This window comes from Peromyscus californicus, unplaced genomic scaffold (genome assembly GCF_007827085.1).
Source record: "Peromyscus californicus insignis strain IS unplaced genomic scaffold, ASM782708v3 Scaffold_8__1_contigs__length_139910024, whole genome shotgun sequence".
Classification (NCBI taxonomy): Eukaryota; Metazoa; Chordata; class Mammalia; order Rodentia; family Cricetidae; genus Peromyscus; species Peromyscus californicus.
Window position 1 is genome coordinate 106,979,612 of NW_026294606.1, and position 18,895 is coordinate 106,998,506.

The 18,895-nt window shown below is 41.8% G+C and overlaps 1 pseudogene; it reads right to left on the reverse strand.

Annotated features, from left to right (window-relative positions):
- Window positions 1-3,294: 3,294 nt before the first annotated feature.
- On the reverse strand, window positions 3,295-7,023 carry LOC128104571 (pyrethroid hydrolase Ces2e-like; annotated as a pseudogene).
- Between the last annotated feature and the right edge of the window lie 11,872 nt (window positions 7,024-18,895).

Here is an 18,895-nt window from a genome sequence, read left to right on the forward strand (position 1 = left end):
TCCTCTTAGCACTGCTTTCATAGTGTCCCATAAGTTTGGGTATGTTGTACTTTCATTTTCATTGAATTCTAGGAAATCTTTAATTTCTTTCTTTATTTCTTCCTTGACCCATTGATGTTTCAGATGAGCATTATTCAGTTTCCATGAGTTTGTAGGCTTTCTATAATTGTTGTTGTTGTTGAAGTCTAACTTTAAGGCATGGTGGTCCGATAAGATACAGGAGGTTATTCCAATTTTTTGTATCTGTTGAGATTTGTTTTGTGGCCAAGCATGTGGTCAATTTTTGAGAAGGTTCCATGGGGTGCTGAGAAGAAGGTATATTCTTTTGTGTTAGGATGGAATGTTCTATAGATATCTATTAAGTCCATTTGAGTCATAACATCTGTTAGGTCCTTTATTTCTTTGTTAAGTTTCAGTCTGGTAGATCTGTCTTTTGGTGAAAGTGGTGTGTTGAAATCTCCCACTACTAATGTGTGGGGTTTGATGTGCGTTTTAAGCTTTAGTAGTGCTTCTTTTACAAATGTGGGTGCTTTTGTATTTGGGGCATAAATGTTCAAAATCAAGACTTCATCTTGGTGGATTTTTCCTGTGATAAATATGTAATGTCCATCCTGATCTCTTTTGATTGATTTTAGTTTGAAGTCTATTTTATTAGATATTAGGATAGCTACACCAGCTTGTTTCTTAGGTCCATTTGCTTGGAAAGCCTTTTCCCAGCCCTTTACTCTGAGGTAGTGTCTGTCTTTGAAGTTAAGGTGTGTTTCTTGTATGCAGCAGATGGATGGGTCCTGTTTTCTTATCCATTCTGTTAGCCTGTGTCTTTTTATAGGTGAGTTGAGACCATTGATATTGATGGATATTAATGACCAGTGATTGTTAATTCCTGTTATTTTTTGTGGTTGTGTTGTGTTGTCCTTCTTTGGTGTATGATCATGTGGGATTATCTATTGCCTGAGTTTTCATGGATGTGTTTAGCTTCTTTGGGTTGGATTTTCCCTTCTAGTGCTTTCTGTAGGGCTGTGTTTGTGGACAGGTATTGATTAAATCTGGTTTTATCATGGGATATTTTGTTTACTCCACCTATGGTGATTGAGAGTTTTGCTGGGTATAATAGTCTGGGTTGGCATCCATGGTCTCTTAGTGTCTGCGTAAGATTTGTCCCGGACCTTCTAGCTTTCATAGTCTCTATTGAGAAGTCTGGTGTTATTCTGATGGGTTTGCCTTTATATGTTACTTGGTCTTTTTCCTTTGTGGCTCTTAATATTTTTTCTTTGTTCTGTGTGTTTAGTGTTTTGATTATTATGTGGCGAGGGGACTTTTTTTTTGGATCCAGCCTATTTGGTGTTCTGTAAGTTTCTTGTATCTTCATAGGTATTTCTTTCTTTAGGTTAAGAAAGTTTTCTCCTATGATTTTGTTGAATATATTTTCTGTGCCTTTGAGTTGGTATTCTTCTCCTTCTTCTATCCCTAGTATTCTTAGGTTTGGTCTTTACATGGTGTCCCAAATTTCCTGGATGTTTTGTGTTATGAATTTTTTGGCTTTAGTGTTTTCTTTGATTGATAAATCTATTTCCTCTATTGTATCTTCAACACCAGAGATCCACTCTTCCATCTCTTGCATTCTGTTGGTTCTGCTTGCATCTGTAGTTTCTGTTCGTTTACTCAGATTTTTCTATTTCCAGCATTCCCTCAGCATGTGTTTTCTTTATTTTCTCAAATTCATTTTTCAGATCTTGGAATGTTTCTTTCATCTGTTTAATTGCTTTTTCTTGGCTTTCTTTGATTTCTTCCAATTTTTTGTTCATTTTTTTCTTCCATTTCTTTAAGGGAATTTTTTTATTTCTTCTTTAAGGGCCTCTATCATCTTCTTAAAGTCATTTTTAGGATTGATTTCTTCTGTTTCTTCTGTCTTGGTATGTTCAGGTCTTGCAGGTGTAGAATCACTAGGTTCTGATGTTGTCATATAGGTCTTTATGTTGCTGCCTGTATTTTTTGCACTGGCGTCTACTCATCTCTTCCTCTGCTCGGTGCAGGCAGTGTCTGTGTCTGAAAGTGCCTCTTTTGTTCTAATTTTTAGTCTTGGTTCACTAGGAGTTCTTGGTTTAATTGGTGCTGTTGGGCTGTTTCTTAGGAGCAGCTTAGTCAAATCAGTGTTAATGGGTTCTGTCTCTGGGAACAGTTGTTCCCAGTTGGTGCAGAGTGTGCTTATGGTTTCAGTGGTTGTTAGGCTTGTAGGAGTTGAGGTTTTTTTTTGTTTGTTTGTTTTGTGTGTGTGTGTGGTGGGGGAGCAGGGAAGGGTAGCTGTCTGGTCTCTGGGACTCCGACGGGTAGTGCCTAGGGGCTAGAGACCTGATCTGTTTGTCAGGAGATGGGAGCTTACCTGTTCTCAGTCGGTGAAGTATATACTTACCATTCTGGTGATCTGGTTTGGTGGCTGGGCGGCGCCTTCTTCTGTGTTCTCAGGTCATGTTTTTGCTCATTCATCAACTCCTCAGCTGAACTTGTTTCCTCAGACTTCAAACTGTAGGGTTCTGAATCCTCTCCCAGATGGATTTCAGCTGAGCAGGGTAATCTCACCAACACCTCCAAGTTGTTGGGTTTCACAGGATCAGCAGCTGGGCCCTGGGTTGGCCTCAGACAGAGTGTTCAGATCCGTTCTGGTTCCATCCCATGGAGATAGCTCCTTCCCTGGGTGTTGGGATTAAAGGCGTCCCTGTTCCAAGCTCTTGATTAAGAGCTTGTTTTCACTAACTCTTCAGCGGTGTTGGCTCAGTTTCTGGTCTTTATTGCAACTGTGTTTTGGTTGCCACCCGCCGCCGTACCTGCCTGTCTCTCACACCAAGACACTCTTGTACAAGAAGCATTTGACTATATTTTGAGGATGGATGATGACCTGCACCTTACAATCAACACCCTCTATCCAGCACCACCCATGAGGCACAGTCTGATAAATAACTTACTCCGAAAAGTGGAAAGAGTATTGCCATAAATGTTTACCCAAGTAGAATGAGATGTAGAAAACATGGGTCGATTGCAACAGTATCAACAAAGCCAGATGCAAGAAATTATCAGACACATCAGACTACAGAAGGGATGTAATTTCACCTAGACTCCACAAGGAAGAAGGCACCTAATACCATGATGGTGATGGCCCCTGGAGTCTGACCACATATACATGTGTGTGTGTGTGTGTGTGTGTGTGTGTGTGTGTGTGTGTGTGTGTGTGTGTGTGTGTTTTCAGGGACCAACATACAGAGAAGCCACAGAGAACTCATTGTTCTTTCAGGTACCCTTCTAGGGCTGTCTGAAGTTCATGGAAAGTAATGAAGACTCACATTTGATGTCCCAAAAGAAGGATGCAAGCACATACAGAAGCTCATCACCATAGTCAGCCTTCACATGAGGTTGCCTGATATCCTTGAGGAAATTGGACTGATATTGGAACTCATAAAAATAGACAAAAGCATGAGAACCTGGGAGTGAGGACACATCATGTTATAGTGGCTTCTTACCTGGAGCTTCTGCCTTATCTTTCTATAAAGATGCCTTGATATAAAATTATCTGGAATTACATCAGTTGAGTTGGAATCTCCTGGCTAAAGCACTGCCTGTGGGAAAGCCCTTGATTAACAGTAAGTTCAGTCATCTCAACTGAGTTGTTTGGGCAAGTCTGTGAGTATCACTATCCTGTTTCCTCATATGGACATAGATAAAATCCTAATGTCTTACACTAGACCTAAGGATTTGCTGAGGTAAGGGTCCTCAGGTGCCTGGTGTTGGATACCTGATCAAGACATGGGTGATCACTACAGAGCTCACCTGGAACCCACAATTCAGAGCTTCCCTCTTGGGGAATGTACTCAGGCTGAAAGTGTGCTACTTGGAGTGCAGAGATCACAAATGTGTTGTCCCCCATCATCTCATTGAACTGTATTTGGAAAGTCAGGGGGATCCTCAATGTCTCCCATGTACTCTCCCATTAACAGATCACTACACTCAGGAAGCAACATCTACACCAGAGATGCCAGAAAGATTGAGGTTGTGCAGATATTGGGTAGGGGTACAATAGTCTCAGGATGGAGAGATGGGGCCCTGAATGAGATATGGTATAGAAAGAAATATGTAAGCTCTAGAATGACCCTGCCCTAAAACACACACATACACCAACCTTTATTTAATGGATTGTTCTCTGGGTAAGACTAATAGAAGACCCTTTATTAGGGGAAAACCCATAAAATCTCACCATCTGTACTGTTGTGCTCTTTAGTACAGCCTCATGGTCTCTCTGTTTGTTTCCTTCATGGTGTGATTAGAGTAGAACTGAGATATGGAAGGCAGTCATAAGTGTAGGATAGGATAAAACTGATTCTGCAAATCTCTGAGTTACTGCCACCCACCACCAGAGATTGAAACTGTATCTCACCATGGGGATGATCCAACCCTTCTCATCACTGTTGACACTAATGATACTGGGGACAGGGTGAAAATCCACAGAGGCCAACAACTCCAAGGGGTGTCTGAGTAAGAATTTCCCATCTACCACACCAGGGGTGGTTCTGAAGACTTGAGGGGTATTAAAGGTCAATGCTGAAGGTCAATCCCATAGGTATTTCAATGCCTGCTACTCAGTTACCCACACCATTTCCTTAATTTCCTAAATTTATCTCAGGATGCTTATCCACTTCCCAGTCCCATCCTAGAAGATATTCTATACCTAGACTAGCCTATCTTGTTGTTCACTTTGCACCCAGAACTAAAAAGACATGAAGATGTAAAGGTGGAGTAATTTGTTAGAATAGTATGGACTAGCTGTCCCACACTCCCCTATTTCCCATTCTCTAAGCTACATAATTCTTCCAACATCGTCAATAGCCAGAATTTCCTCTTCATTCTTGTTTCATAGGCAGCACAGCAAAGCCTCTGACTCCACAGGCTCACATCCAGATAGGTTGGCCACCATCTGTAAAGGGACCAGGTAACAGCTGCCTCATCTTTCAAGGCAGATAGAAGAGTACTAACAAGTATAACTAGATGTTATATCAAATCCCATTGTGCTCTGTGTGTAGACTGGAGTAAGTATGAAATTGTAACTACATGTCTGTTGCTTAGAGGTGATATTCAGAAAGACCATTCTACTCACACAGTATTTTTTCTTTTCTTTTTTAATAATATGAGTGTATGTGCATATGTGTGTGTGTGTGTGTTCATATGTGAGTGAGAGCATGTGACTGACTACCACAATTTGTGTGTGAAGGTCAGAGGATGATTTTGGGTATCAATCCTCTCTTTCCACATTGCTTGAGACAATGCCTTTTGGTTTGCCACAGTCTACTCTAAGATACTCCACCTGGGACACTCTGGGAGTTCTCCTGTCTCTGCCACCCATCAAGCCATAAGAGCACTGGAATTATAGACACATAGCACTCTATCATGCCTTTTATGAGTTTTGAGTATTGAATTCAGGTCATCACATTTGCATAGCAAGTAGTGTTACCCATTGATCCATCTCTCCAACTCATGTATACTTCTTTTTGCCAATGATGGAAGCCACTGAGTACAGCCTTGCTGGCCACATATCATACTCAGCATGAGGAAAGCAGACAATAGTGGATTCCAACCCTTAAGCCTCTCAGAAACTAATGCAAAGAAACTATTTTTCTGTGGTCCTTGTTTTTCCCACTGAACAAAATACCAGAATACTACTGTGTAAAGGCTATGTTGCCAGACTCAGGGCTACATGATAGAGAGCACTCACTGTGTAGACCACCTCAGAGGTGTTGGAAATGAAGTCAGGAAGGATGGTGATTCCACTTTCCATGAAGGCACCATAGAAGAGTCCTTGGGACATAGGGGACACAACATATGAAGACACATTTGTGCCATCTGCTGGCTCACCAAATATAGTGACCCAGTCAGGGATGACTCCAAAGTGTACAATGTTCTGCTGGTCCCAGTGTAGAGCAGCCACTTGGTCCAGATAGCCCCAGTTGCCTCTGGCATGCTTGTCTCCAGTGGTGAGAAATAATAGAAACAGAGATCACAGATTTGTCCTATTTCTGCTTGGCCCCCATAGCCCTAATTAGCCCTACACTCACTTGAAGAAGCTGAAGATACAGGCAGTACTGGATAGTGACCACCTTAATGGTTGTCAGCATAGATCCATCATACATGGAAGCCATGCCCCAAAGTAGCCCACCACCCTGGATCCATACCATCACCTGGGAAGTCAAGATAGATGCAAGGAGACTCCTACCCAACCCAAGCTCCACTGGACTGCCCACTAAATAATCCACTGATTTCTCTCTGTGTAGGTACACATACAGACAGAATTTGGTGCCTGGGCCACAGGTGGATTATTCTAGCCCAAACGGCATTTTCCAGCCCCTCTCTCTTCACTGGGAATCCTACCATGAATTTATAGCTCTAGATACAAAGTAATGTCATCATTTTCAAAACCTTCAAACTCAGAACAAAAAGAGATGTCTCCAAGAATGTCCTTCCTGGTTGTTATCCAAAGAGATCATCACATCTCATTGGTTCACCAGATATTTCAAAGCTAGAAATTTGAGTGGCCTTGGCATTCTGCCCTTGAACACCTGAGTGGGTCTACAGGGCTCAAGTTGGTAGAATGAGTCCTGAGTTGATCAAAGAGCCACAGCCCCAGACATCTCAGAACTCAAGTTTTCTGTGCCCCACACTCAGGATCCTATAGAGAAACTCTCTCATCAGAGTCCACACTGACAAGGATCAGTTTATTTTTTTCTTTCCAATCTGCCTGAGAAAGAAATCCTTTCCCTGCCTCTCAACCAGATGACCATGGCTTGAACTCACAGGCAGGTTAGAGCCCTCATGAGCATGGGCTGGTGTGTAGATGCTGAGATACAGATAGTCCTCAGACATAGCGACAGAAGGCCTGTTCATCTTAATCTCCAGATTTTCTGAATTCAGTTCATCAATATATTTTAGACACCTGATGACAATGGCAGACTTTTGTTTTAAGAGCTGTGCACTGGTGAAAACCATATCCTTAATCAGGATTTTCTCTCAGCCACCTCAGTTGTTGCTCATCATAAGGCCCTGCTAAGACAAGATCCTTCTCCAAAGTCCATTTCTAACAAGGTAAAGGCCACAGGGTTTGTGGAAGCTGGGGTGGAGCCTGGCTTCCACGGAGGCCTTTAGCTAAGTGGGGACTGGATGTTATTCTTTCTGAGTCTGGGATATAGAGACTTTTCAGTCTATCTATGAAAATCATTGGCTGCATGTGTTGACATTCACCTCTTCCCTCTGTACTCTTTCAGGCCTTGTGTAATGGTTAGTTTTCATCATTGACATGACACCTTGTAGAATTACCTGGAAAAGTCTCAATGAGGGGTTGTTTAGATCAGGTTGACCTTTAGGCAATAACTGTTATGGATTTTTCTTGATGATGTTAATTAAGGTGAGAATAACTTCTCGTCATGGGAAGAATTACTCCATAGGAATGAGCTTCTACACTGGCTATGAATGAAGAAAGTGAGTTGAGCATGAGCAGGAATGCTTGCATTCTTTACTCTCTGTTTCTGATTATGGAATGGTCTGACTCAGTCCCTTAAAGTTTTACCTCTGTGATTTCCCCCCTAAGTTGCTTTGGTCAGGGTATGTCATCACACCAACAGGAAATGAAATTAAGACACCCAAATATTGGAGTTCTGTGCCAATTACAGAAATGATTGCAAAATATTGACTTATGTGGTATTGAGGAATCCTACATCCCATACCCAGACTCTAAGAGAACCTCCTTCTTCCACATATGTATTGGAATTCTAAAATGGCAGGAACCCATAGCCAGCAGGCAGAGCAAAGCCACTTTTTCCGTTTCTATTCTTTCCTTGACCTCCTAAAAAGGCATAATGTGCTGGTTAGTTTTATGTCAACTTGACATAAACTAGTCATCAGAGAGGAAGGAGCCTCAATAGAGAAAATGCCTCCATAAGATTGGGCTATACACAAACTTATACAGCATTTTCTTAATTAGTGATTGATGAGGGAGGGCCCTGCCCATTGTTGTGTAGTATCACCCTGTTTTGGTGGTCCTGGGTTCTATAATAAAGCAGAGAGAAAGCCAGGAAGAGAAATCCAGTAAGCTGCACTCCTCCATAACCTCTGCATCAGCTCCTACCTCCAGAATTCTGCCCTGTTTAAGTTCTTGTCCTCATGGCTTTTAATGATAAACTGTCATAGGGTACTTCAAACAAAATAAACCCTTTCTTCCCCAGTTGCTTTTGGTTATGGTGTTTCATCATAGCAATAGTAACCCTAAGTGAAACATATAGTGTGGCTTCTGAAGCCATTCTGGGATACCAAGAGCTCTGCCCTCAAACCCCAAGTCACAATAATCCCTGTTCTTTTTTTTTTTTATTAATTTATTTTGCAATACAATTCAGTTCTACATATCAGCCACGGATTCCCTTGTTCTCCCCCCTCCCGTCCCCCTCACCTTCCCCCCAACCCCCCCCCCATTCCCATCTCCTCCAGGGCAAAGCCTTCCCCACAGACTGAGGTCAACCTGGTAGACTCAGTCCAGGTAGGTCTAGTCCCCTCCTCCCAGGCCGAGCCAAACAATCCTGCATAGGCCCCAGGTTTCAAACAGCCAACTCATGCAATGAGCACAAGATCTGGTCCCACTGCCTGGATGCCTCCCAAACAGATCAAGCCAATCAACTGTCTCATCCATTCAGAGGGCCTGATCCAGTGGGGACCCCTCAGCCATTGGTTCATAGTTCATGTGTTTCCATTCATTTGGCTATTTGTCCCTGTGCTTTATCCAACCTTGGTCTCAACAATTCTCGCTCATATAAACCCTCCTCATTCTCGCTAATTGGACTCCCAGAGATCCACCCGGGGCCTAGTCATGGATCTCTGCATCCAGATCCCTCAGTAGTTGGATGAGGTTTCTAGCACAACAATTAGGGTGTTTGGCCATCCCATCACCAGAGTAGGTCAGTTCGGGCTGTCTCTCGACCACTGCCAGCAGTCTGTTGTGTGGGTATCTTTGTGGATTTCTGTGGGCCTCTCTAGCACTTTGCTTCTTCCTATTCTCATGTGGTCTTTATTTACCATGGTCTCCTATTCCTTGTTCTCCCTCTCTGTTGTTGATCCAGCTGGGATCTCCCGCTCCCCCAAGCTCTCTTTCCCTCAACCCTCGCCTTTCATTACCGCCACTCATGTCCAGGCTGTTCATGTAGATCTCATTCCATTTCTCTGTCATTGGGTGATCCCTGTGTCTTTCTTGGGGTCCTGTTTTCCAGGTAGCCTCCCTGGTGATGTGAGTAGCAGACAAGTCATCCTTGTTTCATGTCTAGTATCTTGCTATGAGTGAGAACATACCATGTTTGTCTTTCTGAGTCTGGGTTACCTCACTCAGGATGATTTTTTCTAGATCCATCCATTTGTCTGTAAACCTCATGATGCCATTGTTTTTCTCTGCTGAGTAGTATTCCATTGTGTATATGTACCACATTTTGTTTATCCATTCTTCAGTTGAAGGGCATCTGGGTTGTTTCCATGTTCTGGCTATTACAAACAATGCTGATATGAACATAACTGAACAAGTGCTCTTATGGTGTGGTTGAGCATTTCTTGGGTATATGCCCAAGAGTGGTATAGCTGGATCTTGGGGGAGATTGATTCCCAATTTTCTAAGAAAGCGCCATATTGATTTCCAAAGTGGTTGTACAAGCTTGCATTCCCACCAGCAGTGGAGGAGAGTTCCCCTAGCTCCACATCCTCTCCAGCATAAGGTGTCTTCAGTGTTTTTGATCTTAGCCATTCTGACAGGCGTAAGGTGGTATCTCAGAGTTGTTTTGATTTGCATTTCCCTGATGATTAGGGATGTTGAGCAGTTCCTTAAATGTCTTTCGGCCATTTGAGTTTCCTCTGTTGAGAATTCTCTGTTTAGCTCTATAGCCCATTATAATCCCTGTTCTTATACTCACCAACCCAACTCAGATATTGGAGTGAAGATCAGGGAACAGAAAGCTGTAACAGGAGAAGCCACAGGGCTCCTGTGAGTAGGTACACACTCAAGATGCCACAGATGGAGAGAAGTGCAAGGGCAGGAGCTCTGAAAGTGACCTTCATCCTCAAGACTGCTCTGTGCTGTCAGGACTCCTAGAGTAGTGAGTCCACCCTCAGGGTCCCTTGTCCCTACAGTGATCTTAAGGTCTGCAGGTGCCCTCCCTGTCAGGTCATGGCAGGTTCATTGAAACACTGCAAATCTGCACCTAAGTCCTCATCTATTTTTCTATCCACGTCTATACTGCAGCTACTCTATTGGTCAAACCTTTATGAGAAAATTTCATAGTCATCAATCTACTTTACAAATATCATTTAATTTTTCACATTTATTTATCATTATGTGTCTGCATGTGCATTCAGGTGCATGCATGCATGCACATGTATGGGCACTCATGTACCATGGCACCTACGTGGAAGAAAAGGGACAACATGTGGGAGTCAGTTCTTTTCTTCTTCTAGCATGTGTGTCCTCAAGATTAAACTCAGGTTGTTTGTCAGGCTTGGCAGAAAGCTTCCTTACCCACTGGGCAATCTTCCCATACTGGTGTAATTATTAAGGCCACTCCATGTAGTTAAAAGGGGGGTTTATTTAGTGGCCTAACTTACAAATGAAGGGATATAGGTAGGTTGCAGGGTCTGGGGAAGACGTAACGCAGTCCGGCGGTGTTCTCTAGAGAACTCTGCTCAGTCTACCTTCGGCGTCCAGGGTCCAGGAACCAAGAGAGGGCAGTGCATCGGGATCTTGGGTCTTCAGGGTCCTCTCTTGGCCCTGCCTTGTAGGCGTGACAGTTACCGAAGCCTCAATGGGGGTTGGAATTTCCAGATCAAGGTTGGAATGGCTACCCACTACATTCCCAGGCCTCACTCGATGAACATTTCTTGAGGCATTGCTGGCTCCAGACTAAGGAGAGTCTGGGCTTTCATAGCCTGTGATAAAAGCTGGAGACACATCTATAAATAGGAGTTTCAGAATCATAAAGAAACCTGGAAAGATGCATCAAAGAACACAGGATCAGGAGTTACCATGAGACCCAGTCTAACCTCTTGGAGGATGTGCTGTAGGGATCAGTGTCAGTCTGTACTATTGTCTGAGAATTGGCCTTGGTCCATATTTCCAGTCCCAGTAGTCCTGGGAACCCTCAGCCTAGAACTGAAAGACTTCCTCCTTGTTTCTCTTTCCCCTAGCATGGCAGTCATGCCTCTTGCCTCCTCTCACCATCACGGCTTACTTTCATTTCCCAATAGCCACTTCTCTGCACTCTTGTGCAGTCCATGAACTCCTCTTGGCAGATGTTGTCTCTATTCTAAATTCTCTGACCCAGAGAACTGCTGGGCTGTGGGGCTGGGAAGTCTCTAGTTACTCTAATCTTGGAGTCAGGGAACCAGCTTCATCATGTTTCCTAGATATCCTGGTACTTCTTCTTAATCCAAGATGATTTTGTGGCTCAGATTTTGGACAGCCCATGTTTTTCTGCCATTTGTTAGACCATCACTCAAAGGCTTTGGGCTATTGATGGCCAAGGCACTAATAAAAAAGTGAAATGAAGAAGACTCTTGAATGTATTTCTATGGTAAGAGGACAAAATTAGGGGGGGATCAAGGGACAGATAGAGAGAAAACTCTCAAACTTCATAGAAATACATAAAATGAGATTCAATCACATTCCCATTCACTATAAAGCCAAATGTTGGCAAAGACATGGAGTCACTGACACCATCATACAAGGCTGGAAGAGATGCAAAATTGTATAATCATTTGGAAGACAGTTTAGCACTTTCTTCAAAAATTAAACATGTACTTGTTGCATGAATCTTAAATGGTCTTAATAAAAACCCAGAGCCAGATATTGGGGTAACTGATGAAAGATCAGAGAGACAAAGGAACAAGCCACTAGAGAAACTTCTCATCTCACCAAATCCATGAATCCTCTGACTGAATGACTCTGAGTCCTCAGCCAAATGAGCTCTCAACCAAAAGGCCTTCTAGTTCCTGTCTCCTCACAACTTATATGCCTTTCTCCACCCAGCCATGTCATTTCCATCCTAGTGCTGGAATTAAAAGTGTATGTGCTTCCCAAATACTGTTACAAAGGCATGAGATCTCAAGTGCTGGGATTAAAGGCATGTGACTCCCAAGTACTGGGATTAAAGGTGTGACCTACCACTGCCTAGCTCTGTTTCTCTCCTAGACTGAATCAATTTCATGTAGTCCAGGGTGGCTTTGAACTCACAGAGATCCAGACAGATTTCTGCCTCTTGAGTGCTAGGATGAAATATACAATAGAGGATATATATTCAATGGTCAAAGAAAACATTAAAGCCAAAGAAGACATAACACAAAACTTCCAGGAAATCTGGGACACCATGAAAAGACCAAACTTAAGAATAATAGGGCCGGGCGGTGGTGGCGCACGCCTTTAATCCCAGCACTCGGGAGGCAGAGCCAGGCGGATCTCTGTGAGTTCGAGGCCAGCCTGGGCTACCAAGTGAGTTCCAGGAGAGGCGCAAAGCTACACAGAGAAACCCTGTCTCGAAAAACCAAAAAAAAAAAAAAAAAAAGAATAATAGGGATAGAAGAAGGAGAAGAAGACCAGCTCAAAGGCACAGAAAATATGTTCAACAAAATCATGGAAGAAAACTTTCCCAACCAAAAGAAAAAATGCCTATAAAGATACAAGAAGCTTATAGAACACCAAATAGACTGGATCAAAAAAAGTCCCCTCGCCACATAATAATCAAACCACTAAACATACAGAATAAAGAAAAAATATTAAGAACTGCAAAGGAAAAAGGCCAAGTAACATATAAAGGCAGACCCATCAGAATAACACCTGACTTCTCAATGGGACTCTGAAAGCCAGAAGGTCCTGGAGAGATATTATGCAGAAACTAAGAGACCATGGATGCCAGCCCAGACTACTATAGCAATCAAATTTTTCAATCACCATAGATGGAGTAAACAAGATATTCTATGACAAAACCAGATTTAAACAATACCTATCAACAAATCTAAGCCTACAGAAAGCAATAGAAGGAAAAAAATCCAACCTAAGAAAGTTAGATACATCCATGAAAACACTGGCAATGGATAATTCCACACCAGCAAATTCCAAAGGAGGGCAACACACCCAAACTACCACCAAAAAATTACAGGAATTAGCAATTAATGGTCATTAATATCCCTTAATATCAATGGACTCAATTTGCCTATAAAAAGCCATAGACTAGCTGGGCAATGGTGGATCACACCTTTAATCCCAGCACTCGGGAGGCATAGGCAGGTGGATCTCTGTGAGTTCAAGACCAGTCTAGTCTACAGAGCCAGTTCCAGGACAGGCTCCAATGCTATACAGTGAAACCGTGTCTTGGGAGGGCTGCGCGGGGGGGCGGGGAGCAAGGGAGACATAGGCTGACAGAATGGATGTGAAAACAGGATCCATCCTCTGCTACATACAAGAAACACACCTCAACTTCAAAGACAGGCACTACCTCAGAGTAAAGGGTTGGGAAAAGATTTCTAATCAAATGGGCTTAAGATTTCAAATTAGGGGGCTGGAGAGATAGCTCAGTGGTTGAGAGCACTGGCTGCTCTTCCAGAGGTCCTGAGTTCAATTCCCAGTGCTCACATAGTGGCACACAACCAACTTAATAGGACCTGACACCCTCTGCTGGCATGCAGTTATACATGTGGAGCACTCATGTGTAAAATACAAGTAAATAAAATTTTTTTAAAAAGATTTCAAATTAAAATTAATCAAGAGATCAAGAAGGACATTACATATTCATCACAGGAAAATTTCAACAAGATGAAGTCTCAATTCTGAACATTTATGCCCCAAATACAAGGTCACCCACATATGTAAAAGAAACATTACTAAAGCTTAAATCACACATCAAACCCCACACACTAATAGTAGGAGACTTCAACACCCCACTCTCACGAATGGACAGGTCTGCCAGATAGAAACTTCAAAGAGTAATAAGGGAACTAACAGATGTTATGACTCAAATGAATTTAATAGACAACTACTTAAACATTCCACCCTAACACAAAATATACCTTCTTCTCAGCACCCCATGGAACCTTCTCTAAAATTGACCACATACTTGGTTACAAAAAAAATCTCAACAGATACAAAAAAAAATATTGAAATAACTTCCTATATTTTCTCAGATCACCATAGCCTAAAGCTAGAATTCAGTAATGGCACAAACTACAGAAAGCCTACAAACTCATGGAAACTGAATAATGCTCAACTGAATCACCACCAAGTCAAGGAAGAAATAAAGAAAGAAATTAAAGACTTTGTAGAATTCAATGAAAATAAAAGTACAACATACACAAACTTATGGGACAATTTGAAAAGAATACTAAGAGGAAAGTCCATAGCACTAAATGCCTACATAAAGTAGTTACAGAAATCTCACACTAGTGACTTAACAGCACACCTGAAAGCTCTAGAACAAAATTAAGCAAACTCACCCAGGAGGAATAGATGCCAGAAAACAATCAAATTGAGGGTTAAAATCAATAAATAGAAACAAAGAGAACACTACAAAGAATCAGTGAAACAAAGAGTTGGTTCTTAGAGAAAATCAATGAGATACACAAATGCTTATCCAAACTAACCAAAAGGCAGAGAGGGAGATTTACAAAATCAGATACAAAAAGGGAGACAAAACAACAAACAATGAGAAAATCGAGAAATCATCAGGTCATACTTCAAAAACCTGTATTCCACAAAATAAAAAAATCTAAAAGAAATGGACAATTTCATGAATAAGTATGACATACTCAAATTAAATCAAGATGAGATAAACATTCAAATAGACCTATAATCCCTAAGGAAAAAGAAGCAGTCATTAAAGTCTTCCAAACAAAAAAAAAAGCCCAGGGACAGATGGTTTAAGCACAGAATTCTACCAGAATCTCAAAGAAGAGCTAATACCAATACTTTTCAAATTGTTCCACACAATAGAAACATTGCCAAACTCTTTATGAGGCTACAGTTACCCTGATACTCAAACCGCACAAAGATTCAACACAGAAAGAGAATTACAGACCAATCTCCCTCATGAATATTGATGCAAAAATACTTAATAAAATACTGGCAAACCAAATCCAAGAATGAATAAAAAACATCAACCATAATCAACTAGGCTTCATCCCAGAGATGCAGGGATGGTTCAACATATAAAATTTGTCAATGTAATCCACTATATAAACAAACTGAAACGAAAAAAAACACATGGTAATCACATTAGATGCTGGGAAAGCCTTTGACAAAATCCAATACCCCTTCATGACAAAGGTCCTAGAGAGATCAGGAGTACAAGGTACATACATAAACATAATAAAGGCAATATACAGCAAGCCAACAGACAACATCAAATTAGATGGAGAGAAACTCAAAGCAATTCCACTGAAATCAGGAACAAGATAACGCTGTTCACTCTCTCCATATCTGTTCAATATAGTATTCAAAGTTCTAGCTAGGCAATAAGACAACAAAAAGAGATCGGGGGATAGAAATAGGAAAGGAAAGAGTCAAACTTTAGTTATTGGCAGACAATATGATATGATAGTATACATAAGTGACCCCAAAAATTCTACCAGGGAACTAAAAAAACTGATAAACTCCTTTAGTAATGTGGCAGGATACAAGATTAACTAAAAAAAAAAATCAGTACCTATCATATATACAAATGATAAAAGGGCTGAGAAAGAAAGCAAAGAAACAGCACCCTTTACAATAGCCACAAATAAAATAAAATACCTGGGGGTAACCCTAACCCAAACAAGTAAAAGATCTACATGACAAGAACTTTAAGACTTTGAAGAAAGTAATTGAAGAAAATATCAGCAAATGCAAAGATCACCCATGCTCATGGACAGGTAGGACCAACATAATAAAAATTGCCATCTTACCGAAAGCAATCTATAGATTCAATGCAATCCCCCATCAAAATCTCAATGCACTTCTTCACAGACCTCAAAAGAACAATACTGAACTTCATATGAAAAAACAAAAACCACAGGATAGCTAAAACAATCCTGTACAATAAAGAAACTTTTGGAGGCATCACCATCCCTGAAGTTGAGCTCCATGATAGAGCTATAGTAATAAAAACAGCTTGGTATTGGCATCAAAACTGAAATGTGGATCAATGGAATCAAATTGAAAAGTGGCCATACTGATTTCCAGAGTGGCATTCAAGTTTGCACTCCCACCAACAGTGGAGAAGTGTTCCTGACACCTATGAACACCCAATTTTTGACAAAGAAGTCAAAACCATACAATGGACAAAAGAGAGCATCATCAACAAATGGTGCTGGCATAACAGGATGTTAGCATGTAGAAGATTACAAATAGATTCAAATCTATCACCATGCACAAAACTCAAGTCCAAGTGGATCAAATACCTCAACATAAATCCAGGTACACTGACCCTGATAGAAGAGAAAGTGGGAAGCAGCCTTGAACACAATGGCACAGGAGACTACTTCATAAATATAACAAGAGTAGCACAGACAATGAGAGAAACAAATAATAAATGGGACATCCTGAAACTGAAATGCTTATGCAAGGCAAAGGATATGATAAATAAGACAAAATTGCAGCCTACATAATGGGAAAAGATAATCACCAACCACACATCTGACAAAACTCAAGAAACTAGAAATCAAAACACCAAATAATCCAATTTAAAAAAAAAGAGGTACAGAGCTAAATAGAGAATTCTCAACAGAAGAATCTCAAATGGCAGATAGGCATTTAAAGAAGTGCTTAACATATTTAATCATCAGGGAAATGCAAATCAAAACAACCTGAGATACCATCTTATAACTGTCAGAATGGCTAAGATCAAAAACACTGATGACAGCTTATGAGGTAGAGGATGTGGAGCAAAAAGAACACTTCTCCACTGTTGGTGGGAGTGCAAACTTGAATGCCACTCTGGAAATCAGTATGGCCACTTTTCAAAAATTGGGAATCAATCTACCTCAAGACCCAATGATACCACTCTTGGGCATATACCCAAGGAATGCTCAATCATACCACAAGGATGCATGCTCAACTAGGTTCATAGCAGCATTATTCATAACAGCCAGAACCTGGAAACACCTAGATGCCCCGAAACTGAAGAATGGATAAAGAAAATGTGGTACATATACACAATGGAGTATTACTCAGCTGTAAAAAAAAAAAAAAAAAAAAAAAAAAAAAACAATGTTTTGTGTGGAGGCCCACAAAAGGTTTCCTAGTGAGATCTGAGCTTGCTTTACTCAGCAGGGCTGCATTAGAGGATTGCTTGACCACGTGCGTGGTTACCAGGTGACTGGAAGGGTCTGCACTTGGCTGTGCTAGGGGGAGGTCTTTTGCTCCACCCCTTGGCATTCCTATAAAAGGACATTTAGAAGAGACAGAAGTGGCCGGTGGATATTGATCCGGGCCTGTCTGAGGCTATCCTGTGTTTCTATCTGTTTCTCTGCCCTCTATCTTTCTATCTAATATTTCTTATCCCTCACTCCTCAAGAGTACCCTGGGGAAAAATTGGGAGTGGGCCTCCCACAGAGAAATGGGTAGGCCTCTCAGACATCATTAAATTTGCAGGCAAATGGATGGAACTAGAAATGGTCATCCTGAATGAGGTAACCCAGAATCAGAAAAACAAACACTGTATGTACACACCCATAAGTGAATATTAGCTGTAAAGCAAAGGATAACCAGACTACAACCCACAGCTTCAGAGAAGCTAGGTAACAAGAAGGACCCTAAGAAGGATGCATGAATCACTTTGGGAAGGGGAAATATATGAGATCTCCATGAATAAACTGGGGATTACAGAGGACAATAGAGGGGAGGGCATGGAGGATGAGAAATTGAGGAAACAAGATGGTCTACCTGGGGGAGGGATGGAGTGGAAGAGCAATGAAAGAGATTTGTGGATAGAGGGAGACATCATGGGGATAGGGAAAATCCTGGTGCTAGGAAGGTTCCCAGGAATCGGCAAGGATGACCCCAGCTTAGACTACTAGCAATAGTGGAGAGGGTTTCTGAGCTGGCCTACCCTAGTAATCAGATTGTTGAATACCTGAACTGTCATCATAGCGCCTTCATCCAGTAATTGATGGAAGCAGATACAGAGAGCCATATTCAAGCACTAGGCTGAACTCCAGGAGTTCAGTCAAAGAGAGGGAAGAGGGATTATATGAACAAGGGGGGTCAAGATCATGATAGCAAAATCTACAGAGACTACTGAACCAAACTCATAGGAACTCAGGAACTTTAGACCAACAGCTGTGGAACCTGCATGGGACCAGACTAGCCCTCTGCATAAATAAGGTAGACAGTTGTGTAGTTTCTTCTGTTTGAGGGGCCCCTGGCACTGGGATCAGGATCCATCCCTGGTGTATGAGCTGGCTTTTTGAAGTGCATTACCTATGGTGGGACACCTTGCACAGTCTTGATGCAGGGGGAGGAGCTTGGTCCTGCCTCAACTGAATGTACCAGGCTTTGCTGACTCCCCATGGGAGGCCTTACACTTTTGGAAGAGGAAATAGGTTGTGGGTCAGGGGAGGGAATGCTGAAGGGGAGTGGGAGGAGGGATGAGAGGGGGACCTGTGGTTGGTCTGTAAAATGAATTGTTAAAATTTCTTAAATAAAAAAGAAGAAAACTAAAAAATCACACAAGCTGGGCGGTGGTGGCACGCGCCTTTAATCCCAGCACTTGGGAGGCAGAGCCAGGCAGTGAGTTTGAGGCCAGTCTGGTCTACAGAGCAAGAACCAGGACAGGCATCAAAACTATACAGAGAAACCCTGTCTGGAAATAACAAA